Consider the following 22,367-nt stretch of genomic DNA (forward strand, 5'->3'; position numbering starts at 1 on the left):
TCCATATTGGCTTATGATGAATCTACATTGAGAAATGGACTGTCCCAAACTCGAAACTTGGAAAACTACACATCCCTGAGGACTACTAATTGCCGGTAGCTACTTAGAAAAGATAGCTACTAATTGCCAAAGATAACAGCATCGCCCAACCTGCAAATTTTGAAAACTAGACATCCATGTGTGGATTACTGACCGAGATTAGTGCAGGTAGCTACTCAGAAAAATGTCTAAACTCCGCAGGAGAAGTGTAGAGCAGCAGTCTAGCGACAAGGGAGAGGATTTCACGTTCAATGCACATGTGGGATGAGTTGAAAAGATAACAGCATCACTATATTCTGTTGATATGATCGGTAGAAAGATCCGCGTATACTTTACAGAGCTAGCATCAAAAAAAATTGAAGGAAAGAGTTCCTTCTACCAAAAAAGCTGATCATGTTGCTCCGGAAAAAGCAGCTGACAACAAAAGGCAACTGCAGGATATTCGTGATGGAAGAGAGACAAAATAGCATATACGTGATCTGGGAATCCCACTCCAGAGCTGGGAAATGATAATTCTATAATTCTCCGCCCTCAGCTGGATTTCAACGGCACAGCTGCTGCAATGGAAGCTGCAGAAACGCAATGGATTGAAGAAAAAAGAATGGAGAACCACCTTTAAATGAAAGTCCGTCGTCAATCCTGCATATGTTGTTGATGGGAAGCTGCAAGAGGGATTAACAGCCACTTTATCAGAGAGTGTCTCGTGTTCAAGCATCTTTGAGTGTCTCAGATGAATTCAAGCATCTTCCTTCGAGCCAACTTATCAGAGGGTGTCTCATATCCAAGCTGCATATAATTTCTTCTACGAGGCATTAGTAAGAGTACTCATTCTTGCTGCTGCTGTTATCATCCAAAATTCTTGGCCGCAGGTGAAGAAGATGGAGGTACAAGATATAGACAAGCGGAAAGCAAAAGAATTTTGTACACGCAGCATGGAGATAGATTTATGAGCCGGGGAGGAAGCTAAAGAAAGTCATACTGGAGGGGGAGAGAGAGAGAGAGAGAGAGAGAGAGAGAGAGAGAGAGAGAGAGAGAGAGCAAGCTAGCTGTTTGTTGTAGAAGATGGAATGATGAAATCAATCTGCAGTGGAAAGCAAGATTGAAATCAATCGGCTGTAGCAGAGAGCAAGCCGTAATGGTGGAGGAGCCGCTCAGCTTCTCTGAGGCCACTGAGGAAGGCGCCATGGGTGGTGGAGTAGCAGAATCTATGGGTGGCCTCGCCTGCAAAGAGCAACTGAAGTGGAGAAGAAGATGAAGAAGATGAAGAAGAAGAAGCAGCAGCAGGAGACGACGACGACGAAGAAGAAGAAGAAGAAGAAGAGCTAGACATTGTAGCTTCAAGCTCTTGTCCTCCATAGTTGCCAGCTTCAAGCTCTTGCCCTCCATAGCCACCTGCTTCATCTCCAGCTCCATCTCCATCGCCATAGCCGATCCTTGGCAATGGCTCTGCGAGCTTGTCTATATCCTCGCCGCTCGATCCAACTGCTACGTAGCTGTATGATCCTCTAAACAGTGGATTCTTCCCCCAGCTGCTCCTCACAATCTCGCACACCTCGCCATTCCTGAGCTTGCTCCTCCTCCCAGCTTCGACCACTTTCTGAGCTCCATTCATCTCTCTCGCAGTAGCTCTATCCACCACCTTGCTGCTGCTGCTGCTGCTGCTGCTCCCGTTCATCTCCCTCCCAGCTCCATTGCTGCTCGCCGCTTCCGGCTTCCTTTCCCTCACCTTCTCCTTGAACCCAAACGATTCCATGCACCTCTTTACCCCCTCCACCACCTCCTTGTTCGTTAGCCCTTCCATCTCCAGCGCCTCCTTCCCCGTAAACCACGTGCACACCACATGCGACCCCTTGTGAATAGGGTACAGCGAGAAATTCTTGCGCATCCACCACGGTATCCTGCAGGAGGCCGCCGTTTCTTCGGAGCTGTCGCGGAGCAGCGCATTCTGCTGCTGCTGCTGGTGGAAGACCAGCTGCGTGTGAGGATAAGTCGCGTCGGCTTGCGAGGGATTCATGCGCATGAAGAGCTTGTCCACCACCCCAAATCCAAGCCTGGCGATCACATCCTGTTTCCAACGAGGCAATGGAGGCTGGAATAGACCACTGTCATCCTCCTCCTCTTTCTCGGCTACTGCTGCTGGGCAATGCTTGCTGTTGTTGATGTTGTCTGCAAATCTGCGTCGCTGCTGTCCCAGCGCTTCGGCTTTCAACACTCCCAGCGAAACAGTGACAATCACATGGTCTGCTTCAAACACGGTTCCATCCTCACAGTGGATGCGAACTGGGGCTCCGCACTGGGATTTTGCGTTTAACCACTCGATCTTCTTCACCTTCTTGCCAAACTGTATGCTCTCGCCCGGAATGTCGGCAGCCATTGCATTCACCACACTCGAGTATCCTTTCCCAATTGTTCTGTGCTCGCCAGGATACTCCCAATACTCTTCGTTAGCCTCCAAATCGAGATCCGTCAGCGTATCCGCCGCGGTCACGCTGCGCTCCAGATTTTCACGCATGATGAACACACCCGTTAGCAGCGAGCGGAGGTCCCAAGTAGTCTTGCTGCAGTGATTTGAGGAAGCCTTCCACATTCGCCCGTCCAAGGAAGAAACCTTTCCTTGTCCATTCGCGGAGGCATTCAGTGCACTAATCGCTTGCCCATTCGAGGTGCCATTCTGTACTGAGCAAACCTCTTGTGCAGAGAGAAATGTCTTCAGACCTTCCCGCAGATAAGCTCCCACACTACCCCCTTCGCAGCCATTCCTTACACGCTCCAAATGCTCGAGCGAATCTCGCTCGCCCTCGGAATATTGCTGTAGCCCTCCATCCGTTTGCTGGATGAGCGAATAGAGCTTCCTATACAAGCTACCCATGGACCGGACGACGCTAGGATGGATTTCCAAACCTCCCTCTGCTCTAACCTCAGGCTCCTCCGGAAATCCATCCATGCATTCCCAAGGAATATCACCCTGAAGAGCACCAATGCGCTGGGCAATCTTGTGGACGGGGCTACCTTCGATGCCATGAATCCAAGTAGCGCCCATTTCGACGCGTTGGAGGGCGAATGTGGAGGAACAAATGCGGCCACCGATGCGGTGGCTGGCCTCAAGGAGGGTGAGATCGAAGGGGGGGGAGGTCGAAGAGGAGGAGGAGATACGGGAGGCAGCGGAGAGGCCAGACATGCCAGCGCCGATGATGACGACACGGGGCTTGGGGGAGGGGGGGGGAGGGAGATCCATGGCTGAGGAGGGGGGAGGAGGAGGAGGAGAGGAGGGATGGAGTGGAAGAGAAGGAGGGATGAGGGAGGGAGAAGGGACGAAGGACTGATAAACGCTGCTGGAGGAGCAAATCTAAGCGATGGAGAGCTGAAACAACCTTAAAATCGGTGATGATCGAGCTTGCTCGCGATTCTTATCGCTCGGATTAGACAGCAAAATGGGGAGGAAGGATTGATAAACGCTGCTGGAGAATGAAATCTTGGCGATGAACAAGCGTAAAATTGTCGATGATGGAGCTTGCTCGCGATTCTTATCGCTGTGATTAGACAGCAAATCTGCAGAAAACTATTTGCCCGCTGTGATTCCCATCTACGTACTACGTAGTTTTTCTACCACCCTGCCGGTTGCAGCACCCCGTCTCCCAGAGCACTGCAGTTTTGTCATTCCCATCACCCTCCTCATCACCCCATCACCCTCCCTCATGACGTCCCTTCCTCTTCCCATCCGCACCACCGCCCTGAAACGACAGAGACACAGCCTTGATTCACATCTCAACGGCAACCAGAAACAGCAAATGTTTATGAACTATTTTGTACACCCGAACTGCAGCTTCCAACGCTTTGAAGATTTTTGGAGATTGGACTCTTGGAAAGACGGATTGAATGTAATGAAATAATCATCGTCTTCGCTGGATCTGACTGCTGACCCTATGAAAAGCCCAAACAATGAGATAAGTATGAAAGGCGCATTGGGAAGATACACACAAAAATTGCAGCAGCTTCGAAACAAAACCAGAAATCTGTCTTGTTTTTTTCCTCGGGAGATATCATCAGGCTGATGAAGATTGCCTTGAAGGATCATCATCATGTAAATGAAGCATCATTTTTCGATTCACCTGGGGTCCTGTTTCACGGGATCTGACCGCTGACCGGATGAAAAGCCCAAGATGAGGGAGGAATTTTGGAAGCTGACTCTTTTCACTTAGCTACTATCATCTAAAACGCACCTCCCTCCATTTTGGGTTAGTGGTCCAGATCATCGGATGCTGTCAAAGACAGATCCAAAGCTTGAAAAAGGCTCCAAGACCGAAATCTGGCACTTGCAACAGCCAAAACCTGCATCAAAATGTCATCCGGATTCCTGCCTGTTCTTATTGTTAGCATGCCGCATCCAATCTCTTGACCCGCTCTCTCTCCTCAGACTCGCCCAGTACATATATATTACAGTGTACATGTTCCATCGACCCCAGCTTGCCTCTAGAGCTCCAGTTACATTTTCACTCCCGGGATCCAAGTACTGATTCAGACGCCAGAGTGACACCATTCGCTCAGTCTCCCTAGCCACCACTGCAGCAGCTGCAAAATCTGATACAGCAGCGCGCCCTCAAGGGTCCAGACAGTTTAAAGCATCCCAACATCGTCGATGCATGCACATTGCTTTACTTTTTTACTTGTTACATGGTCAACAAGTTTTGCTGTCTCTCAGGACTGGACAGTGATCACACCAACATAACTGGGGGGCAGAAAGCAGCACACATATCGTATCGACCGAATCTTTGCTGCAGGTCCTCCAAAACAGTACTGTTTTTTCTGAGTTGGGCCAGATGGGAAGGCCACTACACGTGAGCCTCAGGTAAGCAAAGCTCATGTTTTCAGTTCAAAGTGCAAACGAGTGATGATTTGGAGAAGGGGATGATTTCAACATACACTTTCCCAGATAGAACAACAAACATCCAGCTGCAGCTAGTCAACAAACATCCAGCTGCAGCTCCTCAAGCTGGCTGCGGTGTGGATGGTGTGAGTAGGGCAGAAGGTAGAGGATGGAGCTCCTTTCACCCACCAAGTGTGTAGGACAGACGGTGAACTTAGACTTGTCCCTGTGGGCTCTTACCAACCTTGTGTTGCTCGTGTCTGTTGGGTCTCCCTTTCAAGGGTCGCCTTGTTGGTTAGCCTAAGGAGCTCGATAATATATATACATTTGCTACATGTTGAGAGTTCATGTTCATCACATGCTTCTTTGAAATAGGTGGGTAGCAATTCTAGGGTCATCATATTAGTAGGGGATCAGCACCCATGAATCTATAGTCATGAGTCACCTCATCCTCTTTAGTCGCCTGATCTTATGTGAAAATGCTATGCCTTTATCGCCATGCCAGCCAGACATCCTTGAGTGAGACTTGTAACAGCTCCAAACCATGAGCAGAGCACCTGGGAGCTTAAATAGAGTCCTTGCAAGAGGAGCTTCATGATAGCCATAGTGGGGTACTACAAATGGGTTATACATTTCAACCTCTCGGCTAGGTGTATTATCGTAGGCTATCCACTTCATTTCTTTCTATTGGGGCGAGTAATCCCTCAATCAACGTTTTTTAAAATGCACTTTTAAGAAATCAGACCCTCCTCTGGGTTTACAACAAAAAATTGAGCAACCATATCATTTAAAAAACAAATGAAAATTTTGTGTTTTAATCACAAAAAAAGCAAAACTTTGACAGCCCACATCTTTTCACTGCCTACTCCAAATGGGATCATTCTACACACCAAATTAAATAGCAAAACATAATTTATATGAATAGTGTATCCATTGCACCATTTAGTAAATTTATTTTCATGAAAATAAGAGTTTTACGAAGCATATAATTTCTTCCATTGAATTTAGGGTAAGGTCACTCTTTTTAGGCTATCATTTTTGAAGAGTGGACGGTGGCATAATTGACTTAGAGGCTATCATTTTTCGAGGCAGTCTCCCCCAATACTCTCAATATGTTGGTGTTTATCACACTTATCCTAACCATCCCATGCACACATGCTAAGCCATCTTCATCTATGTTCAGGCTTGATCTCCTGTATGTTGTGCCATCTTCATGTATAGTAGGTGAGTGATCTCCATATGATCTCCTAGTATGACTAGTCTCCATACATGAACTTTCTCTATTCCTTATGGATTGTCCACCTCATTCCTAGCTTTTGTAGGGCTAAGTGAACCTTGTATTTGTTGGGTGTACTTGCCATCTCAGTGGCATGTGTCTTATCATAACCTGAGGCTTGATTGTGCTTGAAAGTTGAGACTGACATTTATTGTCATGTCGTGGACCCCTCTGGATTCAATACTAGCAAACCCTACTTGCATTTCCTCTTATAAATTTTAAAGTTTTTAATAAAGTAGAAATTTGAAACCCCTTAATGGTGCTTGCCATGTAGTAGCCCCTAACTCTTTAGAGGGCCTCATTGGTAGATATTATGGGGAATTGTACTATGTTCTCATCTTTCGTTTAATGGGCAGATTTGGGACTAGCATTGAGCTACCATACACCACCCATCACAAACCCAAATGGGTGGACAATGCTAATGCATCTATGTGCTAGATGGTTAAATCTATAAATGGTATCTATACATATTCCACCTTAATGGTTCCGGAGAGAGAGAGAGAGAGGGAGAGGTTGCATGTAAATAGGGAGGACAAACAAATAGAGAAGCAATGCCTAGCATAGCAGATTTACAGTTCAAAGTTCTCCCCTTCATTCAAAATGTTTGACTTTTCTCCACACATCTATTAGTTGCATAAAAATATTGGTTATACATCTAGAACCATCATAACCAATCCTATATCACATCCCAATCATATGCCATAGCCTTCTCAGTATTGCTTCCCACATGTAACTACTAGTACTAGCTTTGCTCTATTAGTGTAGGCCATGGGTATATCCCAGGAAGTCGATCAATTTTTGTATACGGTCCTTTTCGGCTTGACCAACCATTTTGTAATATATATAACCTTTTTTTAAAAATAAAGTACCACTAAACTATGGATAGTAATAGATAATATACTAGCTCCTATGCCATGCTAAAAATATGTAGGGAGGAATTTATTATGATGAAACACTACCAAAATATGAGAATTAGCACTTATCATTTAGATAAATACCCCTTTACGGGCAAAGATGTGGTGTAGTGGCATATATAACATGTAAATACAAGTAGAGAGCTAGTAGTAGTACTAAAATCAACCCTTACCTATAGAGTTCCTATAGACCAATCTAGATTGCTTTGGCTGTATAAAACTTTAAAATTTAATTTTGTAGATTAAAATACCCTAATGTATCTAAATTTTTTATGAACCAACCTCCTATGATTACACATTTTTGGGTGGACAACCTAGCTACAATTCATAATCAAGGGGGTCAGCACTATAATATATTGTATCATGTGTGTTTAAGAGTTAACCAAGTTCCTTTATGTTCATAAGTTGCAAAATTTTCCAAAAGTTTATTCAATAATACTCTTAGACTATACATGTAATGTCTATGAGAGTTTAACTCACATTCTAGGATCACATTGTTCTTATGGATCCTTTCAGTATCTTTTTGCATAGTTCCACTAAACCTTGAGCCACTCATTCTTATCATGGAAACTTTCAAGGGCTTGTACAGGAGTAAGCCTTGTTTTCCCATGCAAGGCTAATGTCGATAGTCATTACCAAGCACGAGAAGTTATCCCAATAGAGCTTTTGAAACTAGTAGGGTTTTATATTCTCAAAAAGTTTACAGCTGTTAATTAATCCATTCTAAAACTAGGCCACCGAAAAAACAATACAAGAATGGGATCGAACATTTTTTTATGAAGTAGTATAATTTCTCTATATAGTACATTTTGTGTGATCGTGTGTAAATTTGCTATTTTTTGAGACATTTATGGCATCCATACAAGTGATTCCCCTCACTTACTACACAAGAGACACTTACAAACAAGCATGTAATGTGTGAGTAGATACTTAAACCTAACTCTCATGTTTCTCATATATTGATGTCTACCTCGTAAAAATGAGATATGATCGAATTTAATCAAATGCATTTCCCCATGTGCCCCCATGTTCCACTCATCTAAGCAAAATAAAATAATAGAAGAAGAGTTTTTACACTTCATTCCTTATGTTAAATACTTATAATTTAAAACATTTTAGAACATGCATACATGACAATCTATACAAATATTTCAAAAGTGACCATCCTCCTTTAGAAGAGTCTTCTCCTCAAAAGTGTCCACATATGAAGTGTTGACCAAATTTTCCTTCCATTTTGTTTTTATAGGCAATAATTGCCACACACCGTGCTGAAACCTTTTTTCCTCCATGAATGAAAAGTTTGTGTCATTGTCCTTAAGATCTATTTTGAAAACATTGTGCCCTATTTCTTATACACCTATGCTTCAGTACATAGTTCCTAGCATAAGATGGACATGGAACATTATGTAGCACCTTTCTATTTTGTGGTATATGCATTATCATTATGCCAAGTATAAATACTTGCATATGACTTGCATTCAAGGGATAATGTTAGTCCTCTACTTACGTATGGGCCTTACATTCCTTTCCTTTTATAAAAAATTGAATTTTATACTTTTATAAACTAAAGAGCCCCTTATGTTTATATATATTTGTGGCAGTTATTGGACTACAAACCCCCTTATGTTGAACCCCCATTGTATGGGTGCATATTATTGGGTAGGCCATATTGTTACATTCTGTTAAACAGTATAATATCCATGACTCTATCACCCTTTTAGACAAAGTACAAGATAGCTTCTTCAACTCATAAAGAATACTACATATAATCGATATATGAGATTTGAATTGAATATGAAAATTAATTCTCTTGCCCATATCCTATTGGATCTTGCATCCCTTTTAAGAAGCTAATATCAGTGTTATAATCACATATGTGCATTGTGTTAGTGACAATTTATCAATGGAAATTTTAAAGTGAGAAGAAATAAAAAATGTTTAAAGAGGGATATGACTTTCATATAGTTTAAACTCAACAAGATCAAAGCTTAAAAACAATCATTCAAATAGCAAGTTGTTAAATATGTGCTCCAAATAATAAGAAGTACCTAATATCAATACCATTCAAGACAACTCCTTTTTATCCATAGATCTATTTTCCTAATTAAAAGTGGCATTGGAGGACGTCAAGAATTATGTGGTTTGAATGAAAGATATTCAATATGGAAGCCTCGTATACATACATTAGGCCATTTTTAGCTCGAGTCAAATAGAGGATATTTAGATCCAAGTACAAGAAGAAAGAATATAAGAACCCATATTCAAAGTAGCGAACTTATCAACTTATCTTGAACATACCATTTAGGTAAAGTTTTCTTATAGCAAACCCCTAGGCTTAAAAGTGTAGTTCCTCATTTTTAGAAGAAAATGGGGATGCTACATGATCATTTGAATGAATTGTCCCTTTTACTTCATTCAAAATTATGTCTTTATAATAAGGACCATGTAGTTTTGATGGAACCATGAACACGTAGCTTTGATGGACCTATAAAGACCATCTATTCTATTCAAGCATGCATGTTATTACATTACATGAAGATTTACAAGCTTATATCACCACATATATGCTTGAATATATCCTATTCTCTCAATGTGTCATATGTACCACTTAAATTAATAAAGAAACAAGTGACTAATTAGACAAATCTATTTGATGATATGGAAAACTCTATTGGATACTTCTATGGTAGCTACCAAAGATGAACTAGATTTTTATAGCTTGCATGGGAAGTAGTTCCACAAACTCTAAGCTTCCTTGGCATATTGCAAGGTGGTTAATACTTGTTATTGTTATAGAGCATCCTTATGCTTATGAGGATACATCGCAAGGAAAAAAGCCTCGATGGACATTGAGGTTACATGCTCAGTGGATCCCATTTAGGATGTATAACAATCTTGTGAATACATGCTTTGTCATTTTTGCATATCCACAATAATGTGGCATCATTCAATGGCTCATTATTTCTTTGAGCATTCAAATAAGTATATTTCTAGAATTGAATATTCTTGAACTAATATGAGACATCATCCTCTACGATAATGATATTAACACTTATACCCTAGGGATTACAAAGTAACTATATAATTGAGTCAAGGTAAAATGTGCTAAAAATTAGGGTCTAGGCAATGTGACTAGGTTAAATTTTATAAACTATTTTTTTATGTTTTATGAAAATTTAGTCATGTGACGTGATTATTTTTAAACATTTTTGTGTTATTTAGTTTGTTTCAAAAGTCATTTTGTGTACACTTTCAATGGACTTTGAAACATGTCTTTCCATAGAGACATTAGGTGCTATTTTTATCTATGGACCTTTGATAAGGTTTTCATGCTTTATAAATGGTCTTTGTATTTGGCAAGTAAGACCTCACCATGATTTATAAATGTCCTTTATATTTGGCAAGTAAGGCCTCACCACATATCTTTGTACGGTGTGTTTCATGATGAGTGAATTCTTTGTCCTCCTCAATAAATTACAAATCATTATAATATTAGCTAGCAAGAAGATTCTACACTTATTGTCAACTCTTATGATTCACAAGTGTCATAGGATTGTCTTGAAGTTCTCCTACCCCATTACAATTCATATATTTTACATTTAAAAAATACTTATATGTTGAAATGTTAACAAACCATTTACACATGTGTCTCTAGGGCCTCTTTTTAATTACAATGTCCAACCAAACCTATCTCTCTAACCTTAGTATTCATGTGAACTCCATTCTAACACTCTCCCTTCATTTCATGGGCTCTATTTTAAAAAACGTTTTTAATAATTCAAACTTTTATCACAAAAATGTCATGTTGAATATGTCTACCATCAATGGCAAAAGATGGTGGACCGATTACATACCTTTTCCCGACTAGCTGACTATAATATGTTTTATGAATGTTTGGATTCTCACAAATAAAATCACCCTAATTTTATTAATGAAGGTCATCTAAATTTTACTTGCATTGTGCCAAGGTCACTTAGAATCCTTTGCGGCAACACCATTGCAAGAAATATGTTAGCAAACATAAATGGTTGCATTGCATTCCTAGTGACTTATTCAACAAATAAGCTCATTGATGTGTAGGCATGAAACCTATCGTCAATCAATGTAACCGATCATATGGTGTCTATAGAATGCAATCAACAAATCAAGTAATACAACGTTCTTTCTTCTGCAGCTGATGTATATATCTCTATTCCAATCATGTGATGTTTTCAATTACGACATATAACTTTGGATTGTTTTTCTTGAATACTTTACACACACTGAAGTATCAAATTTTGTCATGGTATTAGATGGCATTCAAATCCTTTTGGCTTCCTTTGAATTCAAGTTGTCAATGCATAAGGGAAAGAAAGAAGCCATTTTTAATGCATCTTTGCTAAGACAATCTCATAGTCAAACAAACAAGCTTTCAAAAGGTCAAAATTCTCCTCTTCAACTTCAGTATCACACATGTTAAAGAGGAGGATCATAATGGATCATCTCTTCAACTTAAGGTATGTAATGTATTCATTCCTAGTCTCTGATTGGGATCTCAAGGATAAGTACTTCAAGTTTCAAAATTGAGTTGGAAAATGGATTGCTCTTAGGGTAAGGATTTGATGCTTCTTGATCTAGAGTAACCTTTTACTTTAACATTTGGATGAAAAGTAAATAAATAGCTCATATATTTTACACAAGTTGGATGTCCCGTCAAAGCATCCCTCTTCATAAATGTTGGTTGCATGGTCAATCATTCCTTGTTTAATGCTACAAATGAATGATTATAATATTAAAATTAAATGTGGTGAGAGCTTTTAATCAAATGCTAGTTAGCAATCGATTGTTTGAAATTTGAATAGGATTGCAAGAAAGCAATCATGGTTTGAATGTTTATTAAAATTTGCAATTTTAATGTTTTTATTTATAAATACTAAATGTTACAATGTTAGTTGATTTATTATTGTTTATTAATATTGTAATATTTAAGTTCATTAATGTTGCAATGTTTGTTTACTAAATGCATCGAAGGAATTTAATATTTAAAAAAGTATTTATATAATAAGATTTAATACACATGGGCCATGGCAATAAGTAAATATGTTGTATAACATTGTCAGAAATGTCAATAAGTTCATGGGTCAAGGTACATTTACGTCAAGCCTAAGATCATATACATTACCTTTTAAACATGACATCTACAAAGGGGACATAAAGAGGATATTACCTCCTTGGGATCTAGGTCTAGGGATCACGACTCCATGTGTGTAGAGGTACTCTTGTCACAATTGAACATTTAGTTTCTAAAGGGTCTTCAAGTGAAAAGACCCGACTTCTCATGTTCCTATCTTGTAGGATTAAGCTTGCAATCAATAGATCTCCTAGAAAATTTCCATGTTTTCCTCTCATGGTTGGGCCACTTATTGCATTGTGACGTGCTCCCTCTATTGTCTTAGACAAGTGCAAGGAAAAAGACTAGGCGAAGTACATCAACACATCATTGTAGTATGGAACCTTGCCATGCACTTCAATTCAAATTTATTGGGCATTTTGTTAGATCTACTCATCTCGATGGTTCATGAATTTCTAATGCCATGCTCTGATGTAGGCTATGCCAAGGTAAAGGCTACTTCCTCTCCTCCCTTTGAATCACTTCTTCACCTCCTAGACCTCTAATGGCTTCCTTCTATATTTTTCTTAGGTTCCAAAGGGTATATCACCAGCAACTCTTGCTTCATATAATGAGTTTTTATTGTTCTTCCAATGCATACCTAAAAAGTTAATGCACATGGTGTGCAGACTTTCTCTAAGGAGAAATTTAATTATGAAATTGAACCTTGAGGAATTCTCTAGAAATATGTAAGATTTCAAGAGCATTCAACAAAAGGGTTTTATCTTCTTAGGGAGTTATAGAAATTATACATGCTTAAGAGATTTTTTAATTCAAAAAGTTAAATTTTACATATAGAAGGGGTACTTTTATCCTCTCAAAATTTATAGAAGGGGTGCATATACGCTATAAAAATATATAGGTATGGGGTTTCTTGAATACCACTTGATGCAAGTGCTATATGGAATTTTTAATAATAAATGCACTGAGAACCAAATGTATCAAAGGCCATGTCACCAAGAACTCATGCCACCATAAGAAGCCTTCTTGATGTCCTTCTAATGCACACCTAAAAACTCAAGGCATATGCTTTAATCTCTCTAAGAAAATATCTAGTTATAAAATCAAATGTATCATGCAAGGAGCAAGATAAAGTCCTAAAGAATTTGCATATTTGGAGGTGTAAGCAAATGCTTGTGGTATTCATTCAGAAGTTGCAATTACAATTTTCCACATATGTTTGAGTTGCAAGCATGCTTGCTTGGCATGTCTTCCCTTGTCAATTGCTGTCAAGTGTCTCCTCTCATCCATGTAGATGTTTGCCTACTCAAAGCATGCTTAGGTGTAGCCAATCATCAAGCTATTTTGGGCCATGCCACAATGAACCCTAATGGGAGGAATAAAAAAATCAATAATGGGCCCATGATCATGTGTAATAGTCCATGCACTTATCAGCTTTGTTTTGCAACATGAAGATAATCAAATTAGAGGGCCCCATTTTTCAACCCATGTCGAGATTTTAGCCACTACCATCTCTGTATAGAATCTAAGTACACAATGTTGCTATTATCATTAGATCAATTGTGCCACATGGAGCATGTAGTTATTCTTCTATAATGACCATGGTATTTCTTGACATAAAACATGGAGCGTGTAGTTATTCTTCTATAATGACCATGGTATTTCTTGACATAAAACATGGCACTATGCAAGTGTGCTACTTGAAGCAAGAGCTAGGATTCTTGCCACTTGGTGGACAAGTGGCATTGCATAGGAACAAACTAGCCATGTCAACCACTGGATGGAATAAATTCCATGGATCATGTCTAGCAACTATGGTGGACCTATCAACCACTGTAGAGGTGGTGAATACTACCACTTGGCAGACATCAATAAGCCTACGTGTCAACTACTACAGTGGCCATTTCAATTGCGATGGTGCCCAATGGCCCATGTCAACTCCTATGGTGGCAATGTCAACCAATATAGGTGGTGACTACTACCACAATGGCACACATCGACTGATCTGATAGCTAAAGTTAGCCAATGCAGTGGTCCAATTGCAAAACATGAGTTTTTATGTAAGCCCTAATGGCACACATCAACAGGCCCAGTTGCCTTAGTCAATCATCTTAGTGGTCTTATTGCATGACACATGTCTGCAACCTTATAGCGGAGTTGCTCTTGATGAAGTACTCCCATCAAAGTGTAACTCTTATCTAGCCAATTCGTGTTTTTATAAATCAATAAAATATGCCACTCTAATTGTGACATCATGGTGAATCTTCCCAGGATGGCACAAGTTAGCTAATCCAACTTCACAATGGGTGCTTAGTGGTCCACATCAACTATCACGGTACTCACATAAGTGCAAGTGATATCTATCACCATGATGGAACACATTGACCAACCTAATAGCGTGAGTCAACCACCATGGTTGTCTTATTGAATGACACATGTATTCATGCAAGACACAATGGTACATGTCCAATGGCCCGAGACAACTACTTTGGTTGACTTAGTACACAATACATGTTTGCCACTACAACACCTATAGTGATGCTTGGTGGACACATGTCTACGAGCCCAATGTTCCAAGTCAACCACTTTGGTTGTCTTATAGCACAATACATGTTTGTCACTATAGCACCTATAAAAATGCTTGGTAGAACTTATACCTGCCCTATCATGGCATATCTCATCTCTCACCAATACGTTGTTTTTGCAAAGCAATAAAGTATGGCACTTTGACTGCATAGTTGCACATCGGCCCTTGCATTGGCCCATGAAAATCATTTAGACACATCCGTATCTCATTGGTCCAAAACTCTCCATAATCCCTTCTAAATGGTGAGTTCATGGCATAGTTGGGAAAGATAGGGGTTCTCTCTCTCTCTCTCTAAAATGGAATTCTACAAATGAGAGATAAACCTAATGGACGAGCATGAAATGCAAGAATATCACGGAAGATATGCCAATGTCCAAAAGGCACATAATCTATAGAATAAGAACCATCTTACATGATCTAGAGGTAGAAAAGCCTAGATGGTCTAGATCAAGAATCCCTAGGGAGGCAAGGATTTGTAAAATTTGCCCAACTTATTAAAAAAATTTGGACCAAAAAAGGGGCCCCTATAAGAGAGCCCTTGATATGGTGACATGGAAGGATAGCGGAGGGCAATAGAATGTTGGAAATGGCTTGAGTTTTCTATTTCTTTATTTAGAGGCCCAAAATTTGATGTATGCCTCGCACTTGCTGCCTCCACTCTTTGATCACATTTTTGAACTGTAACCAAACTAAAAAAACCTAGTTTCTCAACCAAACTTGCACCATTTGTCCTAAAACCAAATCCTTCCATCCAACTACCATACTCCTCTCATTCTCTCTCATTTCTTTTCCCTCTCGCTCATTTCTAAGCTTCATTTTGAATATTTCTTGCTCCAATCCTATTTTCAAAACTCTTCCTTTCTTTTAAGTGGGAGGCTCATTTCTTTGTTCTCCCTATAATGGGATGGAATCTCACATCAAAATCTCATCATTCCCTTCTTTACTTGCATTTCCCCCCCATTCCCTCCAATTTCACTTTCATTCTTTCAAACCTTTCAAGGTTTTTGAACCAGATTTTCCTTGCCTTCTTCTTGCTCTATTTTGGGTTCTTTTTTAAAAATCTTGCCACTTCTGCTCTCAGCTAACATTCTCTTGCGATCTCAAATAATTTTCTACAAATACTAAAGGAAATTATGTTTTGGGTGAACTTTGAATGATGAAAGGTATTTCGAGCCTAGAAGGAGCCACTGGACGTGTTCTTTGACAAAGGATGAAAGAAGATTGATTTTCAAGCATTACACTTGCTTATGCATGAAAATCAATCTTTATTTAGCCCATCTCTCAACACTGGTTTGTGGGAGGCATGATTTGAAAGACTTGTGAAGTTTTTGGGTCTATCCAAGCAGCTTTCATGGAGGTTGAGGTGAGATTTCCTTTGTAGCAATGCAAGAAATTGTAGATGATGAGATTTGAGATTTAGTGATACAACTATAGAAAAACAATTAGTTTGTAGTTCGTTTTGCGTAGTTATGTTGTTTGCTTTTACTACATGTTTTGAAAATGCTTAAAGACTTGTTTGTTTTGAGATAAATTTCATGAGAAGTGAGCTCATAGAGGCTTTTTTATAAGAAATAATAGTGCAATAGTTAAAAAGCAGTCATTTTGGTTGCTTGACTTTTCAAGCAATTAAATTGTTTCAAAGACATACACTCTTACTATGTACAACTTTCTATAGAAGATTGTTTGAAATAGATTTTGAGATGCTTGGAAGCATATAATTGTTTTGTAGCCAAATCCATCAACTTCAACCTTCTGGAATACAAGAGGGGCCACTGGGGAGAACAAGTTTGAAATAGGAATTTTTTCTCAAAAAATTCCTATTTCAAGAATTAGCTACTGTTCATTCACAAGTTTCTAATTTGTTTTACATTTAATAATTTAACAATGCTTGTAGTATTTTAATGTGATTTGTGTTGTTCATTTGTAATTTAAAAAGTCAAGTGTGCCTCTAAATTTTGTAAATGAAGGTCAATTTATTTTTTGTTTGTGTGATATCTTTGTATGTAATATTAATTTTTTTCTATCATTTTACCATGTATATGTGTTGATTTTGTTGATATTCATAATTTTTTAAAGCATGTTTGATATAGCTCATTATAAAATTTGATTTTTTTTACATGCAATAGTTTAAGAGTGTTTGTGATATTTAAATGCATTATCTTTTCTTTCTGTGTAATCTACTAAGTTAAGTGTGTAGCTATATTTTTCTAATTAAGGTTATTTTATTTGTTATTTATGCAATTTGTGTATATGATATTAGTTTTTGTTTTGGGTAACCATCATTTATTAATTGATGTTGATGTAGTAGGGATTCTATTTTTGTTACGTTGTTGTGCTAATGTCAATATTATATTATGTTAGGTGTAAAGTGTATAAAACCATGGAGGCCCCTAGGAAAAATAAAAAGGTGGACATCCATTTTCAAATTAATGCAAAGAAATTGCACCAGTTCTAAAGAGGAATGAATCCTCCTTAGCAAGTGAAAGTGATTTAGTAGCTCTTCAAAATCAAGGAGAAACACATATGGATTTGTGGTTTGACGGGAAAAATATATAGTAGATCCACAAACTTGTCAGGCTCCTCAATTCCATGGGTTGACCAACTTAATAAACTTTCTGTATAAGGGTGAGGATGGTTTGTTAGAGGTTGATTGCTCATGGAGCAATTAGCCTTCACACCCACTACAAATCTTTGGTTAAAGAAAGAGACAAAAGGAGTGCAATGTTAGACTCCTAGATTCAACATTTGGTATCATCTATGTAAGCTACAAGTGTTCAAATGGCTGTGAAAGAAAAATGGTATGATGGCATAGAGAATAAAAATATGAAATTACAAGTAAAGGTTCAAACATTAAATGCTCAGTTGGGAGAGCACACTATAAATGTAATTCACTTATAGATGCAAAACACATCTTTGAAAGATGAGATCAAGAAATTGGAAAAAACCTTAGCATTCATGAAAGATACTCCTATGGGTCCAAGGCTTCATAAGAGGAAATTGTGTCCAATGGATGAAATATCCAAGAAAAGTGGTCATTGGAATCGTCGAGTGAGAGCTTGTAGGACTGTTTCAAAACTCATGTCTATCCACTCTGGTGATATCGGCAAAGTGTTTACAAAGAAAAGGTTGGAATCTGCTATACAACATCATAAATTCAAAAGTCTAAAATTAGAGATAACATTTGAATCCATGAACAGAGTTATGGAGAAATTCAATGTAGTTAATATACAAGGAGTCTATGATATTGTACGGATAAGCACAAGGGCATATGGGCACATATTTAAGAGCTTAAAGAAACCATGTCTTTTTGTAGGGTCAAAAATTAAAGCCCCGCTTCCAAAACCAATTGATGTCGATAAGGCAAGGTATGCTCTCAATTTGGGTATACTTGATTTAGTTAGCAAGCCTTAACTTGTATGTAATACACTAACTATGAAAGGGAAGGCTAGAGAGTCCAAAGAACTAGAACTCACAGTCAATAAGAACTTTGTGATGGATGCTCAAAGAGGTTTGCAGGCGATGGTGAAATTTTATGATATGCTTGTGGAAGAATGTAATGATGAACTAAATATCGTACTAAAGATTGATGGAAGTGAGGCATTAAAATACCAAAAATTAGAAAGAATCAGTGTGACATTGATGAATAGAATACTAGACCTTCAAGTTGAGCTTGATGATGCAAGGAAGTTTAGTGTGCAATCAAAACAAGAGATTCGGTGGCTGGCTACATTTGAGGTACCATGGAAATTTGAATTGTGATTTTGTAATGGAAAATTCTTATAATATTTTGAAATAGAATGTGAATTGGTTTTGTTGGTCAATTTTGAAGTGGTTCTTTAACCCAACCGATATCCTGAGTGTGATCAGAGGTCATAACAATGGTGGGCTACTTAAAGTTAAGGGCTATGGTTTCTACCAGTAGAATGACATCTAGATGTTGTTGATCTCAAGATTATTAAATGTATGTTTACTGTGGCATATGGAGCAAATACAAGCCATACTTACCCATTATGCATGAAAAAGAGAGTCCCATTGCATGCAAGTAAAAACAACCAAAAGCAATGGGCTTCCGAACTTGCAGAGATTGATCAAACTAAGGGACAAGATCTTGATGTTTGAGGGAAAGATGCATCATGGAGTCCAATTCTTGAAATTCACCTTTGAGAGTATACATTTGTGCCCTTTATGCTATTGTCAGGATAGTTGAAAAGCGGATGCACCTATACATCATTGATGCATATAACTTGAAGCCCCAACAAGAGAGTGAGAGGATGATTACAAGAATTGAAAAGGTCCTTTCAAATATGGGTCCACACTTTGGAAAAGTTAAGATTACAAAAGATGAGAAAAGATTTGGAAAGACAGACAATGTAAGCCAAGCTTTGGTGGCGTCAAGGCTTTAAAATGTATTTTAGCAAAGAAAAAGAATGATAAGGTCAACCGTGTTGATGAATTGATGTATGGAGAAAGTTACACGATGCATCTTGTGGACAAGGGGGGAAGGAGGAGGAAATATTGGAAAAAACTTGAGTTTGGTTAGCTATTGATAGCTTGGTACCTTTTCTACAGAAGAAAAGGTTTGGTGATGGTGATCTAGTGTGTTTCATAAATCTTGTGAATGACTTTAGCCAGAATATGGAGATTTCTTGGGGAAGAATCATTTTTCATAGTACATGGTAATCTCTAATTGTATATTGAGATGTACATTTAGAATGGTCCCGTACTTACTCATAATTTGTTTTCTTGTTGGGCAACATAGTTTATATGCTCATGCACCATACCATGGCATGGCATTATGGAAGCATTGCAGTGTGGTCTACTCAGAGCATGGAAATATCTCATTGGCAAGCACATTGTGTGTATAATAGAGAGACCCAACATGGGGGTCATAGAACTAAGTCGAGCCCAATGGTTCTATTGGTTCAATGGTGGTACATGCATATCGAAATAAGAGCAACTCCAACACTAGCATTCAAAGTTAGAGTCCTTAGTGTCCCATGAATTGCAGGATGTTAACACTTAATGTAGAAGAAAAATATACAATTCATCAAATGCAAGACAAAATCATGCAAGTTGGCATGCAACCTGTCATAGAAAAGGGCGAATAAGCTTCGAGCCCAATGGTTCGATTGGTTCAATGGTGGTACATGCATATCGAAATAAGAGCAACTCCAACACTAGCATTCAAAGTTAGAGTCCTTAGTGTCCCATGAATTGCAGGATGTTAACACTTAATGTAGAAGAAAAATATACAATTCATCAAATGCAAGACAAAATCATGCAAGTTGGCATGCAACCCGTCATAGAAAAGGGCGAATAAGCTTCAAATTAGATGAGTCTATTGGTTCAATGGTAGTACATGCATATCGAAATAAGAGCAACTCCAACACTAGCATTCAAAGTTAGAGTCCTTAGTGTCCCATGAATTGCAGGATGTTAACACTTAATGTAGAAGAAAAATATACAATTCATCAAATGCAAGACAAAGTCATGCAAGTTGGCATGCAACCCATCATAGAAAAGGGCGAATAAGCTTCAAATTAGATGAGATTGATGGTGTAGGCTCTTCCATTATGAATTCCCATGCATAAGTTTTAGAATTTATTTACAATTTTAGTTATGTGATATGCAGTGAAGTTAGTGTAAAAAGTATATGAATTGTAAAACCAAAGCAAAAATTTAAGCTGTTGGATGTTAATTATAAGTTTTTAGTGCAAGGTTGCACCAATTCTATTCTTTGCTCGTAAAGCCTCTCCCTCTCTCTCCACCCCAACCCAGACTAAGCAGAAGGCAAGGAAGCTGGGTGAGAAGGTTTTATCAGATGATGAGGACACCCACATCGATCCACACCCAACCCCCCCCCACCCCCCCCCAAAACCCTACCAAAAAGGTAAGGATAAGATTCCAGTGCAAAGGAAGAGCTCCAAGAGGAGGATTTAGAGATTGAAGAAGAAACTAAAGAGGAGTTCCAGCAATGGAGCAAAGGATGAAGCAAGATCAATTGAATGAGCAACTCTGTCACGTAGAGCAAGCACAAAAAGAGAGGCAAGCTCGACCACAGCAACCACCTCATCCACACCCAGCCCTAAGGAGACCACAATAGCCACCTCTACATCTAGGCCAAAGAGCTCCTCCTCCAGTAAAGAACTATAGATTCAAGCCGATGACTGTGGCACTTTGGGAGATCCACAAGTATCATAAGTCAATCGATCTCCTTATCCTGAAGGCAAGCTTTGCCAAAGTGGTACGTGAGATCTTGCGGACCAAAGCTCTATGTCTAGGTTCTTTAGGCGAGGTGTCATGGAGGCCCCTTGGCATATTCAGTAGATGCCTTCCTTGCCTTGTAGCATGCAGCTAAAGCCTACTTCGTAGACCTCATGGATGATGTCCAGTTGGCTACTACCATCCACAAGAGCAGGATCACCATGATTGCTAAAGATATGCAGTTCATTGTATGCCTTAAGAGACATAAGGGTATGTAGGTTTGTTTTATGCACTACGCCTTGCGTGATGGTTAGGGTTGGTGTGTGTAATGCACCCTGGGCACTTCTCAATCTTGTATTTTGTTCCTATGTATATAGTAAAAGTGTTTTTTAAAACATCATTTGTAATCTATTTCTTTGTGTTTGCAATCTCCATTTTCTTGCATGCAATTTGAAATAAGAAAATACTATTCAATTTGCAACCTCATATTAAGAAAGGAAAGAATAGAGTAAAAAAGAAAGCAATCTATGCTTTGTAGCAAAAATTTGCATTCTTGATGCTTTACATGTTTTTTGATCTTTTTCTCTTTCCTTCATTGTTTTTCCATGTTTGTTGTTGGCATAATTTGTCATGGTTGTTGCCTCACTTTATTGTCGCCTTGCTTCATTTGTATTGCATTGCTATATGCTTGTGTTCCATAGCTGCATTTCGTGCTTATTTCTTATGTCTTGTGGTTTATTTTCTTGTGTGATATTTATAAGATTGCATTGTGAGTGCTAATACCTTGTGCTTCATTTTATGCGTGTATGGATTGCCAATATGTGTCGCACTTTTATCATATTTACTCGAGTTTGTGCATTATTCATCTATCTAGTGTGTGTGATACTAGCTTGTGTGTATCTAGTGTGTGTTCACGATGTATGTATCTAGCATGTGTGATAATATCTTGTGTTGTGTGGGTTGTAAGTGCATTGATTAACTTGTGATTTGCTCCATTGTTTATATTGCATGTGGCTCTACTCATTTGGTTGCTTATGATTGGGCTATGGGCTATATTGTGTGAGTTGTGTTGGGGACCAAGGCATGTTGTGTTTCTTATTGTGTGTGTTTTTTTAGATGCATAGATATGGATGCTGCTCTTCATTAGATATTGCTAGTGGGATCTAGGATTCATGTGATCATGAAAAAGGTCCAGATTTCTAATGGGATCTAGGATTCATGTGGTAGTGCAAAGACTTGAGGTCTATCATTCTAAAGGAATCCAATGGAGCTAGAATACCATGTGGGTAGCTTGAGCATGTAATGATGAGCAAGGAGAGGTCTCCCTCAAGCCTACAAATTAAATATCTTTCTCATATTTGAGTCCTCTTAAA

At 38.9% G+C, this 22,367-nt stretch overlaps 1 pseudogene across 2 annotated transcripts; it reads right to left on the reverse strand.

Moving 5' to 3' along the window:
* Nucleotides 1-1,046: 1,046 nt before the first annotated feature.
* Nucleotides 1,047-4,390, reverse strand: LOC147880414 (putative polyamine oxidase 5 pseudogene; annotated as a pseudogene). 2 transcript variants are annotated; one of them, XR_015540565.1, is made up of 2 exons: nt 4,260-4,390; nt 1,047-3,960 (listed from the first exon to the last, which is right to left on the reverse strand). The product of XR_015540565.1 is annotated as a putative polyamine oxidase 5 pseudogene, transcript variant X2 (transcript). The 2 variants fall into 2 exon arrangements; XR_015540564.1 differs by having other exon boundaries at nt 4,149-4,390.
* Between the last annotated feature and the right edge of the window lie 17,977 nt (nt 4,391-22,367).

Source organism: Dipteris shenzhenensis, chromosome 32, assembly GCF_047967505.1.
Source record: "Dipteris shenzhenensis isolate YYH24624 ecotype China chromosome 32, Dip_SZ_1.0, whole genome shotgun sequence".
In the NCBI taxonomy this organism is placed as follows: domain Eukaryota; kingdom Viridiplantae; phylum Streptophyta; class Polypodiopsida; order Gleicheniales; family Dipteridaceae; genus Dipteris; species Dipteris shenzhenensis.